Source organism: Heteronotia binoei, chromosome 6 (genome assembly GCF_032191835.1).
Source record: "Heteronotia binoei isolate CCM8104 ecotype False Entrance Well chromosome 6, APGP_CSIRO_Hbin_v1, whole genome shotgun sequence".
Lineage (NCBI taxonomy): Eukaryota > Metazoa > Chordata > Lepidosauria > Squamata > Gekkonidae > Heteronotia > Heteronotia binoei.
The window spans coordinates 64,481,577-64,501,479 of record NC_083228.1 but is presented as its reverse complement, the minus strand read 5'-3'; positions in this window follow the sequence as shown (position 1 = coordinate 64,501,479).

Sequence of the window (19,903 nt, the reverse complement as noted above, 5' to 3'; positions counted from 1 at the left end):
TTCTGTGCATTCCTGCTAAAAAAAAAAAAGCCCTGATCTCCAGCCTCTAAACAAAATCCCATTAATACCTCAAATAACCTTGGTCCTTTATAATTCCTGTCTTGCTATAGAGAGAAAATACCTTCACATTATCTGCAACTGACACTGGCAATCTGTTAACAAGTCCAGAGTGGTGACAACAGCAGGGGATGTGGCTCAGTGATGCAGCATCTGCTTGCCATTCAGTATCACACAAGATCAATCTCTGCCATGTTCTTAAAAAACTCTGCATGAGACACTGAGAGCCTGCTGCCACTCTGAGTGCACAAAACTTACCTTGCAGGACCAGGAATCTGTTCCTGACAAGGCAGGGGGGAGGAGGCCTTTTCAAGGCCTATTTTGCCCTTTGAGGCAGAACTCCTTGGGACCACTCCTGACTATAGATGACAGCTCCAGGTTGATGGGAAATTCCTGGAGATTTTGTTGTGGAATCTAAGGAAGCCAGAGTTTGGGGAGGGGAGAGGCTTTGACTGAATATAATGCCATAAAGTCCACCCTCCAAAGCAGTTCTTTTTTCCAGGATGGGGACAGAGATCTGTTGTTTGGAGTTCGGTTGTGATTCCAGGACATTTTCAGCCTCTACCTGGAAGTTGGCTACCCAAGCTTTGGCAGCACCCTCTAGGTGACTTGATGCTACCTGACTGGCATGACTTAAGCAGACCTGGCTGCTTGCTCCTATTCAGCGGCAGCCCCCCATGACAGCCAGTGTGACTTTATAGTTGCCAACTTCAGGTTGGCAAATTCCTGGAGATTTGAGGGGTGGAACCTGGAGATGGTGGTTTGAGAAGGGATGGACCTCAGACAAGTACAGTGCTGTAGACTCCACCTCCAAATCTTCCATTTCCTCTTGGGAACCACTGTTGATAATCTCCAGGTGAGGGCTGGAGATCACTCAGAATTACAACTGCTGTCCAGATGGCAGAGATAGTTCCCCTTGAGGTGATGGGAGTGAATGCCTTCACTTGGGTGAGTGGGAAGACAGCAAGGGTGGGGCGGCACTTATCCACTGCCACTTTCTAGAGCCTGTTGTATTTTCCCCCACAACGGGCCTTACTCCTAGACAGCTATAAGTTTGCTGGTTCAAATCCTGGAAACTGTAATGTTTTTCACAGCTATTCTGTGTAATTCAGAGATGTTGAGTCAGAGTAGTCTTTACCTTGGGCATCTGGTGCTAATGCCCTGGGCCTACTGGGAACCACCACTGGCTTGCAGCCAGATACTCTAGCTGCTGCTCTACCACTGATCCCCTAGCCTGCCTGAGACTCAGGAATCGGGGGAAACAGTGAGCTGCAGGGTGATCAGGAGGACCTCTGGGTACCCTACAGCTAATCCCTTATGCTGCTCAAGAGTCAGGCAACATGGGAAAAGAGCAATCAACTGCAGAGTGGTTAAAGGGGAGGCCCATCCATTGGCTGATGATCCTTATTCCATTGCTTGATTAAGTCTGGGGCTCCCATCCTCAAGTTTTGCCTGGAACCCCAGATTCATTAGGATTGCCAATATTGAGCTACATAGTTGCTTCTTGAGTCAGGTATGAATGCATTAAAGCATTGAAGCAAAATGCTAGCTGATGAAATACATCCCCACATTCCCAATCTGAATATGCATGCCATGACTCAGAAGACTGGAAGTATACATTAGATTCATGGAGTAGCTGCAGGAAGCCCTGGTAGTCAAAGGTACATAACCTAGAAGTAATAAGATCCCAAGCATCTGATAGCTGATTTAAAGTCCAGTTTGAAATCTAGTTGTAAAGCCAGAATTTATTTTGAAGCTACTTTGTTTTATTTGCTTACAATATTTATATTCAGCCTCTGCTAATACTTGAGGCACCCTAAGCATCTTTGCTTTAGTTTTGCCATTGCTTGGGTAGTTAGAATTATGGATTTTTTTTTTAAAAAAAACACCAGCAATAATCATTATTCTTAACTTTCCACATAATAATTAACACAGCTGACATTCTTGCTTACTTGTACTAGAAAGTCATTTCTTCGCTGAATATGAAAGATTTGCTCCTATGAGGTGTCTCCTCATGAATTCTGTGAAAGCCAATAAATATGGGATGATTATACAACTCCCAGGCGGTGCATCTTAAATAGTCATTAAAAACAATCATTATGGCTAGAAAGAGCTGCAACTGGCTTCTGTTGGAATGCTTGCTTATAATTAGGTAATCCTTTTTCAGAATCAAAATGAATGTGTAATCTGAGAACAAAGCAAACAGTTTGAAAGTTCTGAGCTGGCTGTGCAAGGATCTAATGCATTAGACAACCTCAAAATTATTCCTTAAATGAGAGCTGTTATATGGTGGAAGAAACAGTGTGTTTCTGATGTCGTTCACCTAGGCTACCCTGAACAATAATTCATGCGCTTCCATTTTAAGGGTAGTAAAAGTGAACTAGTAGTAAAAATTTATCTTTAGGACCTCCTCACCCATTAAATTTTATAGGTGCACATGAAGATGTAAGTGAACACCTAGCTTTTGAAACATGATTACAAACATACATATGTTACAGTATAGCCAGGATTGGGAGGGGCCCAGTGGTACACATTTTGCAAGCAGAAGGTCCCTGTTTCAATTCCTGACATTTGAATGATCTCTGGTAGGAAGTATTGGCATTGGTCTTTCTCTACGAGAGAATTGCTACCTGTCAAAATAGTAATGCTGAGCTAGACCAGTGTACTATGGTATTTCTGGCCATAATATACCTGAGACAACAATAGAGAGTTTGCCCTCATTAAAAATTTCACAATCATTGAACAATTGAGAATATGAAAGTTCAATCTTACTAAAATGATGATAAAATAATTTGTAATTCCTACTTAATTTCAGAACACAAATATTGCCCTGGCCAAATTTCAGGAAGAATACAGGAATGCAACAGTGATGTGAACCTTAGCCCATAGTCTGAGCCATCTGTTACAAAAAAGTGGCATATAAATGCATTAACGTGTTTGAGGCAGAACACAACACTGGCACAGCATTTGATTGCTCTTGAAAAGTACAGAGGTTTCCTCAAGCATAATATTAGCTCATGAGTGCCAGAATACTTACATGACAGCATTAGCATGTGATAAGTAGTCACTGGTGATTAAATCAGCCAAGAATCTGTATCCTTAGTCATGTCAGTTAGCAGCAGGAAGTGCAGTTGCAAGGTATAGGGAAGTTTTCAGATAGATCATTGGGATGGAACCATGACTCAGTGGCAGAGCATCTATTTTGCATGCAGAAGGTCAAAAGTTCAGCCCCTGGCATCTCCAATTAAAGGAAGCAGGTAGTAACTGATGTGAAAAACCTCTACCTTAGTGCAATTACTGCCAATCAACGTAAACAATACTTACTAAGTATAAGGCAGTTTCATGTGTTGTTTGTGGAGGACCAAAGAGTCTTGATTATGATAAAGCAAATTAAGACAATACTATGGGTCAGTAAGGGGAAAGGAGAAGAGTTATACAAATTAAACATATCAGCATAGGTCTTTTGCTGGCCTTTAACTATCATATCAATAAAACATTGATAAAAGATGAGATAAATTCAAAACGTGGGCTCAGTTCATCAAGGGTGCCAAATTCAAATACTGCATCAGATCCAAAGGAAAAATCCAAATAATGTGTGCAAATGAATGAAGCTTCTCCATCAAAACATGTGTTTTAGATTAGCATTACTTTTAAGAAACCATCAGGCACTGGAACTGGTCCCTGGACTGATTTTTGGATTGTGTTTCTGCTAGGAAAGCCCTGGGTCTTATGAAAGGATGTAATAATTACATCTGTGTTTTTTTCTGATTTATTCTTTAAAGTTCTTTATGTTGTGCAGATTTGAAAGGCCAAGACACTGGAAGTTCCGCCCTACAGCACCTGCAAGTTACAGGCAAGAGGCCATCTGGTTGACTGAGAGAACATAAGACTTGTTTCTGAGTCGATGGGCTGATTTTATTTATTTATTTTTGTTTAAACACCTGCAGATATGAGTCACCTGGGAGTTTGAACTTATTATGGTTCTTGTAATTGAGGTAAGGGATGATGTCGTTCATGACAGTGAATGAGCAGAAAAAGAGAATAAAAGCTAGTTCATGGTTAGATGACAGGAAATCATATAACCATATTTCCAACTGGGTTTAGGGAGTGCATTCTTTGTAATAGGTTTAGCTAATCCAGATAGCAATAAGGATAGGAAAGTCAGCAATCATAATCATGTTTAATAGATTCCAGATGGGGAAATATAATTGTTCTCATTATCATTGTAAAAACTCCTAGGAAATGCAATCCCAAGATACTTTGGCTTGACAGGCAAAAGGGAAAATGACGCTGAGCTGTGGTTCTACAGACAGAGTTGCCCATTCACTTAAAAAAATAATATCCTGTTTTTAACATACACTTATCTTTCCCCATTGTAATGTAAGTTTAAAAGTGAACAAAACTGGCTTTTATCAGACTAGACTCTGTTCTGTTGCCTGAGTTGGTGGTTGCTTGAAAGTGTTGTAGAGAAAACTGAAAAAGTAGAAAAATAATTGATTTTGTCATTTGTGTTTCATAAACTTTGTAATGCTCCTGAAGAGAAATGCAGAGAGGGAAATGCTTATTTGGGGAGTGCAGCTGTTCATTTTGTTTGGTTTGCAGACTGGAACCGATCCTGCAGATCTATCTGACTGTATCTCTTGTCTCTTTAGCTTGGAGAAACGTCAACTGCGGAGTGACATGATAGAGGTTTACAAGATAATGCATGGGATGGAGAAAGTAGAGAAAGAAGTACTTTTCTCCCTTTCTCACAATACAAGAACTCGTGGGCATTCGATGAAATTGCTGAGCAGACAGGTTAAAACGGATAAAAGGAAGTACTTCTTCACCCAAAGGGTGATTAACATGTGGAATTCACTGCCACAGGAGGTGGTGGCAGCCACAAGCATAGCCACCTTCAAGAGGGGTTTAGATAAAAATATGGAGCAGAGGTTCATCAGTGGCTATTAGCCACAGTGTGTGTGTGTGTATATATAATTTTTTTGCCACTGTGTGACACAGAGTGTTGGACTGGATGGGCCATTGGCCTGATCTAACATGGCTTCTCTTATGTTCTTATATTCTTACCATATATTGTTAAGGACATCTCTATTGTACCGAAAAACACTATGTTGAATTGTTCTAAAACAGAAACATGACTTGGATGGTCCTATTTCACCTTACATGACTCAGAGTCCACAAATGCCTTTTGTAAACTCCAAAAGGGGAACCAGGAATGGTTCTTTACATTCCAAAAAATGATCATACAGAAGAAAGAATACTGTTAAAGTAGGGATGAATGAATTAACTGGAGTAATCACAAGATAATCAATTAATTAAATCACTTTCATTGTTGCAGCTTTAACATATAGAATTTAGAAAGCTTCCATCATGTTTACTGAACAGCAACATGTCAGATTCTCTTCCCCAGCATGGAAGCTCCATTGCTTTTCCCCCAAAGCATTGCTCTTTGTAGTCAAGCTGGGATGGGCTCAGGGCATGGCTGAGAGGGGAAAGGGAAACCAAAATGATTTTCGGGATGCCTTTTAAGTAATTAAGGTAAGCAATTAAGTAAAATTAGAATTTGCAGTGTGGTCGATTTGAGAGTTTGAGTGTAAACTCTCTCACTAGTGCTCTCATGCCCCATAATAACCCATGATAACCCTGTTGGTCTAGTGCTGAATAGATAGCTTTGAGTCCAGTAACATCCTAGAGACCCACAAGCTTTTCCAGGGTATAAGCTTTTGAGAAATATCTAATGGAAGGAGCTTTGACTCTGGAAAGCTAACACCCTAAAAAATATAGTTGGTCTCTAAGGTGCTACTGGATTAAAATTTAGCCAGAATAACACTATTCACAATGCATGTTTTAGAACCAGGCATTATGCAGGTGTTTATTTTCATCCATTGCAATCACATACTTTAGTGTGAATATTGAAAACAAAAACCACTGATAATTTAAAACAGCAATTTGCAAAGCTGTGCTATTTTTAGTACTTTATTACCATGTCCTCCCCCCAGAAAGAAGACCGATTGGTATACAATATATACACAAAATACGTGGTCAAGTAAAACCTTTTTGTCTCACACCTCTACCTTTCTCCTTTTTGGTAAATGTGTTTTTGTGTTTCACTCTTGAAAGTTTCTTTCATGCTATGGTACAATTTAAAACATGAACTTCTATGATACATCATCTCACACCAAAGAGAATGCGACAACTGCTATTCACATGATCTAACTTAGAAGTATTGGATTTGCAATGAATATGTTTAGATGACCTACTAAATAACACATGATATGCCTATGATACTCAGGTGTGTGAAATACTTCAGGGCTTTTCAGTCAATTAACCTTTCAAAAACTGATCAGCTAATCAATGAAAAATGGATTTAAAACAAATAATTAACTAAGAGAGCACTCTTCCTAAACACCTCTACTCAGAATCTTAGCTCTGTGCAATGGTATTTATTCCCAGGAAAGTATACTGAGGATTGCACTGTAACTGACCTGCAACTGATTTTGAAGCAGGGCTGAAATAAAAATATATTAAATAAGGTAAATTGAAAGCCATTAATTAGGCACAAGGGCAAGAAAGCAAAAGGGCAAAGAGATTTTAAAAGTGCTTGCTAGGTGTCTCTGTGAAATAATTCTTCTAGATTGCGAAAGTAGGGAAAGGGACGTTTGTAGAAGCGTAAGGCAGCAAAAGAGGAAGTTAATCTTTGACCCACTGGCCCACCACAACTGCCAAAAAGAGGAACTAGAAACTGACTGGAATAAGCATTGAGTCATATACCTTGGAAAATCTTGGGATCAGGTCAAAGGGGCAAATGTATTTTTTATGAAGGATATTGCTGCAAAAGTGTTAGCAACATCAATGCCATGTATGGAAAGACCCTCCCTGTCTCCTCCTTGTTCCTTTAGTAATATGACGCTTGTAATGATGTATGGGATATGGGGTTGTCCTTTCCTATAATTGGGTGAGTGTTTACTGGAAATGATTGTCTGTGACTATAAAACTGTAGACCTTCCTGCAATCGGGGCTCCCAGATGTGTTTAGACATTAGTCTGGTCTGGGGTCCGTGTACACGTTAAATAAACAGCTGTTTCTTCCTGATTTTGCCTGTGGCCTTGTTTCTGCCTGACCATCAGCAGCTAAGGTTGCTGCTACATTTTTCTGGTGCATTGGCCAGTCGAAGGGGGGATTTGGGCCCCGCCCTTTGGCCCCCAGACCAGCCTGGGGCCATGGTCGAGCCAGCCTGGGGTCTGGGAAGGAGCTCCCAGCTGATTTCAGCTGCCTGGCCTCTGTCTGCCTCTGCCTGGCCTGGCTGGATGGGTCACCAAACGGACCACAGAAAGGCATTCAGGAACCAGCTCTAGTAAGAAGACCTGCGCAGGTGAGTATGATAATGGGTTTTAGTAGGCAGAATCTCTCCATAAGAGACTGCTTGGCCTCAGCCCGTCTCGGAGGGAAGGAGGGTGTGATCACCCCTCGGCTGCACACTTGTAAAGCTCGCTGAAGAAAGGGGAAGTAGTCCTCCCTGCCAGTGCCCTTGAAGCTGTGCTAGCCTAGTACTGGAACTAGGAAGGGGCTTGTGGTGAGATTGTGTGTGAATGAGACGTGGCATTTGCTGAAGGCAGCAGCTGTTACAAAACAACGTGTGTTTCCTTGTGTCAAGACCACTCTCTCACCCACTCCCTTTTTCCTTTTATGTCTAAGAATGTCTCGTCTGTCTGGTTAACCATGGGAGGATCACAGTTTGCGGGATGCCCTTGACTGCATGATTGCAATTCTGACATAGGTTTTAGTGGAGATTATAGTATAGATAGAGCTCCTGAAGTGTTTGTAACATATTGTGAACTAGAGGATTTTAAACAGAGGCTAGATGGCCATCTGACAGCGATGGAGATCCTGTGAATTTGGGGGGAGGTGTTTGTGTGTTGAGGGTTGGATTGGATGGCTCTGGAGGTCCCTTCCAACTCTATGATTTTATGATTCTATGACTCTATGATTCTATGATTTTAGAATGACCTACATTTGGTGTTGTTCAGTCATCTGAGCGTTCATGTGACAAAGGTTATGAGTTACCCTGACCACCCAGACTAGTCCTTGTATAGTGTTTCTTAGTATAGTTTGGTTTTAAACCACCTACATGGTTGCAAAATACACTACTCTTGGACAGACATCTCAGTCTCAGGCCAAGGCAATCTATGCCAAAGCACCTCCAGGAACCAGATATTAAGACATAGGGCAGTGTCTCTGTTGCCCCTTGCAGGGAGCTGGTCCTTCAAGCCCAACGCAAAGCTCCCAGCCTTTCCCCTTTGCCACTTAGACTTCACCCTTGCCAAAGAACTCCAGATCTATGGGCTCCCCCAGAGAGAAGTTCTCCAAAAGCAAGCCCCCTGCCTCTGGCCAGCTTGCCACCTCAGAAGAAATCTCCGTCAGCCATGTGATGCCCCTCCGGCAGATCCAGGCTTCCCAATTCCTGGACCATCATGGGACAGAAGGAGGAAGGGAATAACGTGCCATGATGGGCTACAATTCATTTCCCTGGAACTGTCCTCAAGTTGGATGCCAACAGGGAGGCTCCCATCTGCCTATTAAGCCAATATCGGCAGGCACTACTAGCAGGCATGAAACCAATTAATACGCGTGAGGTAGCAGAAGTCCTCCAGAAACCAGATGCCTTTTTGGAGCGCCTATGTGAAGCCCACCGAATCTATTTGCCCACCAACCACGAAGTCGCAGGTGCTCAGCAGAATGGTGAGTGGTGCCTTTGCGGCTCAGTCGGCTCCAGATATCAGGTGAAGGTGGCAGGAGGCTGAGTTGAGCCTGAAGGAGATTAGAGAGGTGCTGTTCAGCCAGTGAGATGGAAGGCTATGGGTGTCAAGCCAAGCAGCTGGCCCAAGAAGTGGACGACCTGCAGAGGAAGCTGTGGGCTGAAGTGCTTCCCTCAATAGCATTTTCCTACCCCAGTTGCTGCAGGAGATAAGAGAGAATACCCTAGCAGAGGTGCAGGTCCAGATGGAGAAGCGAAGGGTCATCTGGAGGTCCCAATGTATGAGGTGTCTGAGTTCCTGGGCGTCTACGAAAAGGCCAAGCAGCTAGCCTTCATCCCATCCCAAGAAATACAGGCTGTGGGGATAGGAATAGTTACCCCTCTCCAGCACTGGTGTTGTGCAATGCCAGGTCTATCAATAACAAGATCTCAGTCCTCCAGGACTACCTGATGGAACAGGAGATAAACCTGGTTTCTGTGACCGAGACCTGGGTGCGGAATGGTGAAACAGTTGCCTTGCAGCATGGTACTCAATTAGTGCCATCAACAGAGGTGAAGAGCTTGGGAGTATTCCTGAATACCTCTTTATCTATGGAGGCCCAGGTTGCCGTCACTGCAAGGGCCGCCTTTTTCCATCTGAGGAGAGCCCAATACTTGGCCCCCTACCTTACTCCCCGTGATCTAGCCACAGTGATTCATGCAATGGTCACCTCCAGATTGGACTATTGTAACTCTTTCTACATGGTGCTACCCTTGATCCTGCTCCGGAAACTCCAGGGGGTGCAGAACGCTGCAGTCCAGTTATTAGCATTGAAGCCTTTATTGGTGCAGATGCATCTGGTGCTGCACAGACTGCACTGGCTACCTCTTGAGTACTGGATCTGTTTCAAGGTGTTTGTCCTTACCTTTAAGGACCTTTATGGCCTGAAGCCTGTATATCTTTGGGATATGAGCCCCCCCAGGCTCTGAGGTCAGCTGGACAACATCTTCTTGTGATCCCTGGTCCTAAGGACACCCAACTGGCTTCAACAAGGGCCAGGGCCTTTTCAGTCTTGGCCCCCACCTGGTGGAATGAGCTCCTGATGGAGATCTGGACCCTGCGGGACTTATCCAAGTTTCACAAGGCCTGTAAGATGGAGCTCTCCCACCAGGCTTTCAATTGATCCAGCAGGTGTCCCCTGAAGTCATCACTTCCCCTAGCACCTTATTAGCACCTTACCATCTAGGTGCTTATGTTATGCTGAATACTATCAGCCTATATGTGGTTGATGACTTGTTGCCGATGATGTCAATCATAGTCTTTGTTAATTGTATAATTATGATATTCTGTAATCTGGATGTGGTTTGTTTAATGTTTTTGTAAGGGTTTTAATGTTGTAAATTGCCCAGAGCCCGCTTGCAGGATAGGGCAAGGTATAAATAAAAAAATTAAATTAAATTAAAATTAAAGTCAGTGGAAGGCAGTCCTACAGCATATAAACAGAGTTTCCTATGGGATGTATATCCCTCCAGCACGCACCTGAATTTTCCATATTGTGCTTCAGGGGCCTAACCAGTACTCTCTAAAACATAATTTCTGTTGGATTAGTTGTAGGTATAGGTTCAGTGATGAGGCTCTTATGGCTCATTTTATGGTTTTTATAATATTTCCCCCCCATTGCTCTCTTCAAATGGATTGTTCAAGCTCTGTGTCCTACTCTTTTCTCAGTGTGTCTGTGGATGCAAAAATGCTTGCATATATGGACCAGTATATATCTTTGATAGACCTGGTGGTCTGAGAACAGACTTCTGCTGTTGGAAATTTTAAGGATTTTTTGTGAGAATGTGGGGGATTTTTGTTCTCTTGTAGTTTGTTTAATTGTGTAAATAATTTAACTGGGATTTCCAGAGAGAAATCTTTTAAAACACTAATCTGAGATGGATATTCATTTGTATTATATTTCCCTCCACAGGGAGAGTAACATCAGCTACTAGCAGTCCAAATACATTTTGATAAACTCCCAAACAGATTCCATGTTAATCTGGACCATGTGAGAGGTATCTTTGGGAATTCCCACACCCAGGTAAGTTATTTCTGCTATCTAAACTGACATTAATAAACGGGTAGTTGTTAGTGTTGGCTTATAGGGATGTAGCTTCAGATTTTGCCCAATTCACTGCATGTTCTGAGAAGCTTCCCAGTTTCCACCATAAGTTCATAAGGTAACATTTATTTATAGACAACAGCACATCATCTCTGTATAGCATGTGTTCCTTTCCGGCTAAGGATAGGCATGTTTTTTCACAAGACATATGCGAGGGGTTTGATGGATGGGATTTCACTTGTACAGGCTATGAAACCACACCATTAGTTACTGTGTGAGAGGCTGGTCAGTAGTAGTGGATTCCTATCTAATTTATGTAAAATTCTGAAAAGCCTAAGAAAGCTCCAAGGCAGCATCAGACTGCTTCTTAAAAATAAGGGTAATGGCAAAATCAGTCATTATATCAATAGGTTGGTTCTGTATCAGTATTATTGATGGTGTCAGTGGTAGTAATATCAGTGTCATTTTCTACCATATTGCTTATCAATAAGTTTCTATGATTAATGTACAGTATTGGTTTTAGAAAGAGCAGAAGATTTTGACTCTCTTTCACACACAGGCACATGCTTTCCTTTCCCCCCTCTTAACAGCTCAAACTTTAATAGAAGTGAAAAGCATTCGAGTGTATGTCTCTGTACTCTGGATCAGATTCTTTATTTTACAGGAAGTATCCCTTAGAGAGATACACATCTCAATTACACTTCATATTCTAGTAAGACTGCCTGGAGACAGGAGCCATCAGACTTACATACTTACTTGATCCATGGCAGAGTTGAAGTATTGCTGTTGTACTTTTCTGAAAACTAGAAAATCTCTCTTTAACAATGTTTGCCTTTCTTTCTTTTTACCTATAGGCAGTAGGGAGAACTCAGGAGCTTCTTGTTTTGTGTGTAATGCATAGTCTTTAAGTATGGAGTTGCAGTAAACTATCCAATACTCTTTGAATAGTATACTAGGAAATGGTCTTTGTGCTTTCCAATTAAAAATGAAAATGGTTTCTATGGCAAAAGAGCAAAATGTTTTAATCTGGATATGCTACATTGCATATTAAGATACACCTTCGATATCTTATTATAAACAGAAAAAAATGTAAAACACATGGAAAGAATTTCCTTAATGGGGGTTTAAGGGTCAATGGGTCTAGTTTTAAAATGCATTTTGAGGGCAGGCATGGATCCAGACTAGATGTTTTTGCTGGTGCAAAGATTTCCACCCACTGAGTGCAATTTTCCTGCCTCCCCCATGTCACAACAGCCTGAAATGCCCCCTCCACAATTTTATTTATTTCATTTATATTGCAATTTCCTTCCCAGTGGAGACCCAAAGCTGCTGACATTGTCTTCCATTTTATCCCCACAACAACCCTGTGAGGCAGGTTAAGCTGAGAATGTGGCCCAAGGTCACCCAGAAGGTCCCATGGCAGAATGGGAATTTGAGTTTGAATGTGCTAGATCCTAGTCTCACACTCTGTCCTCAACACAGCACTGTCACTGTTCTTGAGAAGAGGTGATCTCCAGGGATAGGATGTCTGGGGGAGGGTATTTCAGGCCATTGTGAGAAATGGAGGCAGGAAAATAATTCTCTATATGTGAAAATTATTGGGCTTCCAGACACATTAGTCTAAATGCAAGATGTCTTGGGGAGGGATACTTCAAGCCATTGTGAGAAATGGAGGCAGGAAAAACATTCTCTGTAGGTGAAAATCATTGGACTTCCAGACACATTAGTCTGAATGCAACATACAATGTGGATAACCCAAAACAATTTGTGGGGATCCCAGTAATAAAATCATTTGTAGATGATCTGATTCTGAGTTGGAGTTTTATGCACAGCAGAGCAGCTCCCTTGCCGCAATCTATTAAAAGTTAGCCTTCATCACAAGCTTTTGTAAAAGAAAGAAAGAACAAATTAAATACTTAATAGTTTCCTGTTCATTATTGTTAATTACTTAGTATGTATTTCTTTGGGGTTGTGTATTTTTATTTTTGCCCCTTTCCTTTCCTCTGCCCCTTGGTTGTTATCAAGCTAATAGAATAGAATGCTTAGAGAGCATTTTATTGGCAACTGTTAGAGCAGAAAGCTTTGTACCTGATTAATGGACTGACTTGCTTCTTTTGTAAAAGTTGAGTTGTAAATAAGAAGGAAGTTTAAACAACACAGCATACATTCCTTTGTGATACTAAGACCACTTCCTCACTAGCAGTTGCTCTGTCCCCAAGCTTCTGCTTCCCCTGACTAAAACGATCAATTCCCCACCAGTGGATGCGTGGGCACATTTTGATCCGCAGCTCCCTCCAGTTTCTCTTATAGCTTCCTCTTGTTTTTTTAGGAGTTCATAATAACAGAATAACACTGTATAAGAATATATAAGTGACTAGGAAAGGTGCAGAGTGTTAAAGCTGCAGTACTGCAGTCCTAAACTCTGCTCATGACCTGAGCTCAATCCTGGCAGAAGTTGGGTTTTTAGGTAGCCGGCTCGAGGATGACTCAGCCTTCCATCCTTCCAAGGTCAGTAAAATGAGTACCCAGCTTGCTGGGGGGAAATTGTAGATGACTGGGGAAGGCAATGGCAAACCACCGCATAAAAAATCTGCCATGAAAACAGTGTGAAAGCAACGTCACCCCAGAGTTGGAAACGACTGGTGCTTGCACAGGGGACCTTTCCTTCCTTTCCCAGGAAAGGGGAAAATTGACAAAAACGCCATATAAATAAGTCCAATAATCTGTTTTTTAAAATGTGTATTTTAATCATTCCTCACATTTGAGCATTTAGTTTCCTTTGAGGTCAGTTTTAAAAAGTCTTTTCTCTGTGGCTGTTGTTACCAACCAGGGTTTTTTTTTAGCAGGAACGCACAGGATCAGGCTAGCTTCTAGTCAGGGGCGGGGTTGGTGGCCTAATAGTCAAATGAGTTCCTGCTGGGCTTTTTCTACAAAAAAGCAATGGTGATGTCAGGGGGTATGGTCTAATATGCAAATGAGTTCCTGCTGGGTTTTCTCTACAAAACAAGTCCTGTTACTGACCATCCATGACAAGTGGTTTGAAGAACCAGAGTGGAATCTACTTTTAATTTCCATTCAGTTGCTTTTGCTTGTGAACACTAGAAGTGACTTCAAGAGTCCTAATTCAGCTGCAGCACTTCCTTTCTTCTGTAAATTTCAATTACCTCTAGATATGTTGTTACAGCAATGCAGGGGAATGTTACGGCAGCTAGAAGTGTGGGTCAAGTGTAACATTTACCTAACTTTTCCCATTAGTGCACCAGCCCAATGGCTGAATGAATTTTGAGCAAAATGGAAATATTCAGAATGCCACTGAGTATTATGAAACTGTATGAATCCCATTTAAAGGAGTTAAAAGCATGCAAGATAAAACAGGATACATTAACATAGCATTATCTTAACCTTGTAGATAAGATTATCTCATGTAGGGAAGTGGTCATCTTTTCTATTGATTCAATAGTGTTATACAGCAGTTCCTAGAAAAAAGTAATGGCTTGTTTAATGTTCTTCATGAAATGGTCTCTAAAGCATACTGTGAGTAGGGCAGATGCATTAGCAAATAAATTAGCCACCTTACTGTAGTTTACATTTATCATTACTCAGTATATCTCTCATTAAAGATCTAACTTGCCAGCAGGTACACAACAAGAAAGATACTACGGATATAAAGCACATGTTCTTCCAAGTGGTAATGTACTTATCTTGATGCAGTTGCTTATTTTTCTAGAACATTAGCCTGGGCACACTTTTGCAGATTTCTATAGTTCAAAGCTGTATAGGAAAGGATAATGTTGAATAACAACAGCAGTAGCAACAACAATAATAATCAGAAAAGTAAATCCTTTTCATGACATTTCCATCTGAATATTATCAATGGATCTGTTGGCATAATTTTAAGCAGGATTAATATAGGATAACATCTAATGCATACATAGTTTTCTAAGCAGGGCAAAACTAATGCTAACCCCAATTCAGTTCTGTCAGCACCATCTGTTCTCTCCACTACTGCAAGTGGAAACCACCTTGCTAAGAGAGGGGAAAGAACAGCCATTCTAATATGGTACTTTAATGGTGAATCCATGTATTGTCCCATCTTAGAGAAAGGATATAGTTTACAAAGAATCAGGCCTTTTTTAAAAAAGTGGAGGAGAACAAAATTGCTGTCAGAATGTAGCCTTGGTGCTGTTTCTCCTTTTGAAATTAAAGTGCTTAGTGTGCCCTTTGATGATAGCCATGGGGGATGGGAGGTATCCATCACATAAATGACATAAATGAATTGCTTATTCCCAGTAATAATCTAGGTACTATTCATCAGTTGTTTATGAAATCCATGCGACAGCATTATGTATAACACTCGTTATTGTAATCAATAAGCTAAGTGAGAAGAAAATAACATATTCCCAGCAGAATAAATATTGTTCTTCCTATGCTTAGGCTAGTGGTCCATCTAGCCCATCATCCTATTTCATACAATGGTCAACCAGTTGCTTGAGATTTGGATTTTGTGGAGTTGTATTTCAAAGTAGATTTTAGAGAATGAATGTTGCATAATCCACAATACAAAATTAACTCAGCAGCAGGGAGTCAAAGAAATTTAGCATGAACTATATGTTGTTTTTATTTATAGTCCACCTTTCTCACTGAGACACAAGGTGGTTTACTTAATATAAGTTGGTACAATCAACAGGATCAGGATACATCTAACAAACAATGTAATAGGATTAGGATATGTAATGTACTGGGAGACGAGACGTGGTGAAGGCATAAGTCTTTATTGGCTAGTACATCACACGCAACTGACAACACGCGGCCGGGTCCGCTAATATATACATGCCTCCCGGAACATCCCCTTCGCTGGCCAGCCCAATCCTGGCCAGTTAAACTTCCCGCCCTTGGTCAGGATTGGCAGTGGCTTTTCCCGCGCTGCGCACGGCGACCCGAGGGTGGCTCGGGTCGCGCGGCGCTTGCGCTGAGTCCGGTACACTACACTCCTCCCCTCCTAGTTTAAACTACATAGTCCTGTAGGTACGCTGGCGTCCTGCGTTCCCGTGTTGATCTCCTCGGGGTTGCCGTTGGTGTGGGGCCCGATCCCAACGTGGGTGGCGCCGTTTCTGGCTGTTGCCGGCCCGGGTCGGGTGCTGGCTCCGGTTCTGGTCCCGCAGCTGCGGGGGCCTCGTACGTGGGTAGCTCCTGTATTGGCGGGGCCCCTTCTGGCGGTTCCGTTGCTGGCGGTTCCCTACTCTCTGCCTCTTCTGCCTCCTCGGGTAGGGTGCGGCGGCGCAGCTGGTCGATGTGCCGCCTCAGCACCTGGCCTCCGGCGGTGGTTACCTCGTATGACCGGGAGCCTGTTACCCTCAGAACCCTTCCCGCCAACCACTCGGGGCCGCTTGCGAAGTTTTTCGCATACACTGGGTCGCCCGGAAAGAATCCTCTCACTGCTTCCCGGACCTCGGGGGACCCGCGGACATCCGGCGCCCGGTCCGGGTGTAGCCTATCTAGACGAGTGGTCAGTTTCCTCCCCATGAGCAGTTCTGCGGGGCTGAAACCGGTTACAGGGTTTGGGGTGATCCTGTTGTGGAACAGGAATGCTGAGAGGCGGTGGTCCCAATCCCCATGTACTATACGGCCAAGGGCCTCTTTGGTGGTCCGCACCATGCGCTCCGCCTGGCCGTTGGTGGCTGGATGGAATGGGGCGGACCTTATGTGCCTTATGAGGTACCGGTCGGTGAACTCCCGGAATTCCCGGGAGGTGAATGCCGTGCCGTTGTCCGTCACCAGGGTGTCAGGGATCCCGTGTGTGCAGAGGACCCTTCTGAGCGCCCTGACTGCTGCTGCGGTGGAGGTCGAGGCCACCGGGATTACCTCTAGCCATTTTGTATATGCGTCCACAAGTATAAAGAAGATCTGGCCCTGATACGGCCCCGCGAAATCCACATGGAGGCGGGACCATGGCCGCCCGTTCGACTCCCACCTGTGGACCGGGGCGGACGGCGGATTGGGTCTGGACTCCTGGCATGGTTGGCACCTTCTTACCCACCCCTCTATTTCCTCATCCATGCCCGGCCACCACACGTAGCTCCGGGCCAGGGCTTTCATCCTCACGATGCCCGGGTGGGTCTCGTGGAGATCCTCCAATACCTGTCTGCGCAGGGGGGGGGGCACCACCACCCGGCTCCCCCAGAGTATGCACCCCTTGTGTGTCGATAGCTCGTCCTTCCTGGACGCGAACGGCCGAAATGCTTCTTCCACCTTGCCCGAGGGCCACCCCCTTCCCACCCAGTCCCTGACCCGTGCGAGGATGCGGTCTCTCCCAGTCGCCCGAGCCACCTCGTCCGCGTGCAGTGGGCGCTCGGGGAGCGACTCAATGAGCATCACCCCGTGTGCCGGGGCGGGATCTGGGTCCGTTGTGGGTAGCGGCAGGCGGCTGAGGGCATCTGCGTGACCCATTGCTTTACCGGGGCGGTGTATCAGAGCGTAAGTGTATGAATTCAGGAACTGGTTCCACCTTAAAACCCTCTGAGACAGAATCTGGGGGGTCTGACGATCGGGGGCTAGGAGGCCGAGGAGCGGCTTGTGGTCAGTGGCGATGGTGAAACGCCTACCGTAGAGGTAGTCGTTGAACTTTTGCACCCCCGCCACGATCGCCAGGGCCTCCTTATCGATCTGGGCGTAGTTCCGCTCGGCAGGGGACAGAGTCCGGGAGTAGTAAGCGATCGGCGCCTCTCTCCCGTCCGGGAGTTGGTGCCCTAAGACCGCTCCTACTCCGTAGGGGGAGGCGTCGCAAGCCAGGATCAGGGGTAGGTTTTCATCGTAGTGATGAAGTACCGCGTTAGAGACCAAGAGGTCTTTCACTGCCTGGAACGCCGCGGCTTGGCGTTTACCCCAGACCCACGGGGCCTGTTTATCTAACAAGCGGTGCAACGGTTCCGCCACGGCGGCTTTGTGTGGCAGGAATGCATGATAAAAGTTCAATAATCCTAAAAAACTCTGTAGTTCTGCCTTGCATTTGGGGGCAGGGGCCTGGACTATGGCCCTGGTCTTGTCCGCCGTCGGGTGAATTCCAGCCGCGTCCACGGCGAACCCCAGGAACTCCACTCGCGGAACACCCAACAAACATTTCTCCTTTTTGACTCGCAGCCCCGCCGCTTGGAACCGTCTGAGGACCTCTCGCAGGCGGCAGCTGAACTCTCCTTCGGTGGGGGCGGCGATTAAAACGTCGTCAAAGAAGGGTTGAACTCCGGGGATCCCTTTCAAGAGAGAGTCCATTATGCTCTGGAATATCCCCGGAGCTACACTGACCCCGAACTGCAGCCGTTTAACCCTGAACGCGCCCCTGTGGGTCACGATCGTCTGCGCCTCCGCTGTCTTAGCGTCGACCGGCAGTTGCTGGTATGCTTGTGCTAAGTCCAGCTTTCCAAAAACCCTCGCCCCGGCTAGTGCTGCTAGGACGTGGCTAACCACCGGGACTGGGTAGGGGTTGTCTTGCAGCGCCTTGTTGATCGTGCACTTGTAGTCAGCGCAGATCCTAACCTCCCCGTTGGGTTTGACTGGCGTTACTATGGGGGTCTCCCATTCCGCATACGTTACAGGTTCTAGGACGCCCTGGGCTGTTAGGCGGTCCAGTTCTGCCTCTATTTTAGGCTTAAGGGCGAACGGGACGCGCCTCGCTTTAAGCCTTATGGGCCTGACCATTGGGTCTATCGGTAAGGTGATGGGCGGACCCTTGTAGCTCCCCAAGGACCCGTCGAAGACCTCGGGGAACTCCCGGCAGACCCCGTCGAAATTGCTGGCCTGCAATTGGTCCACCCCCACCAGCTGGATCCCCAGTGGATTGAACCACGCCAACCCGAGAAGTGTGGTCAGTTGGCGCTTGACCACTAGGATGTCTAGGGGCCCCCTAAAACCCCCTCTTTCTACATGCACCCGGGCCCACCCCACGATGTGTACTGGGTTCTTCTGAAAATCCCTCAGTACGAAGTCCGCTGGCCTCGTTTGGATGCGGCGGCGGGGACATAGTTTCTTGAGGGTTTCCTCCGAAATGATAGAGATGGAGGAACCCGAGTCTACTTCCATGATGCAGGGGGCGCCCTCGATTAGGACCGACATTTTGACCTTGTCTGGGGCCGAGAGGGGCAAGTTCAATACCTGCAGACTGGTGGATGCCGTCGTGTGTGTGTCCAGGGAGTCGTGATGCGCTGACGGTTGGCGGCGGCTGTTCTTGGCCCGGCAAGCCCGGGCGATGTGGCCTGTCTTTCCGCAGCTGCGGCAGTCCAGGTTGCGGTACGGGCAGTCCCGTCGCTCGTGGGGGTCGCCGCAGCTGGCGCACCTGGAACCGGTGGTGGCGGTGGCCCTCTCCGTCGCTCGTTGTCTCGCGGGGGCCCGTGTGTCCGTTCTCTGAGGCCTCCGGAGCTGAAACGCTTCTTCCTCTGCTCGGTCTTCCAGCTCTGTTTCCCCTTGGTGGACTGCTTCGCCGCGTGGCTGGCCGAACGCCTTGGTGGCCCTCTCGAACGCCGTCGCCTCGTTGAAGGCTTGTTGTAGCGTGAGCTCCTCCTTAGCGAAGAGCTTCTGCTGCAGTCGTTCGTCTCGGAGGCCCCAGACGAAACGGTCCCTCAGGGCTTCGTCCCTTTTGTCAAAATTGCAGTTCCCGGCGATCTGTCGCAGGGCCGCCAGGTAGACCGCCGCTGTCTCCCCCGACTTTTGGTCCCTCTTGTGGAAGAGGAATCGGCGGGCGACGATGGACGGTTGGGGCGAAAAGTGGCCCGTGAGGAGTCTCACGACTTCCCGGTAGGTCCTCTCGGTCAGCTTAGCTGGAGCGGAGAGGCCTCTTGCGATCTCGAAAGTTTCTTCTCCACAGACGCTCAGCAGGACGTCTCTCTTCCTGTCGTCATCTTCGATCAGGTTCGCCCGCAGGTAGCACTCGACCCTTTCTGTGTAGGTCTCCCATCTCTCGGGGTGCTCCGGGTTGAATTCCGCAAGATGGCCCGTCGTTACTGTAGAGTTCGCCATG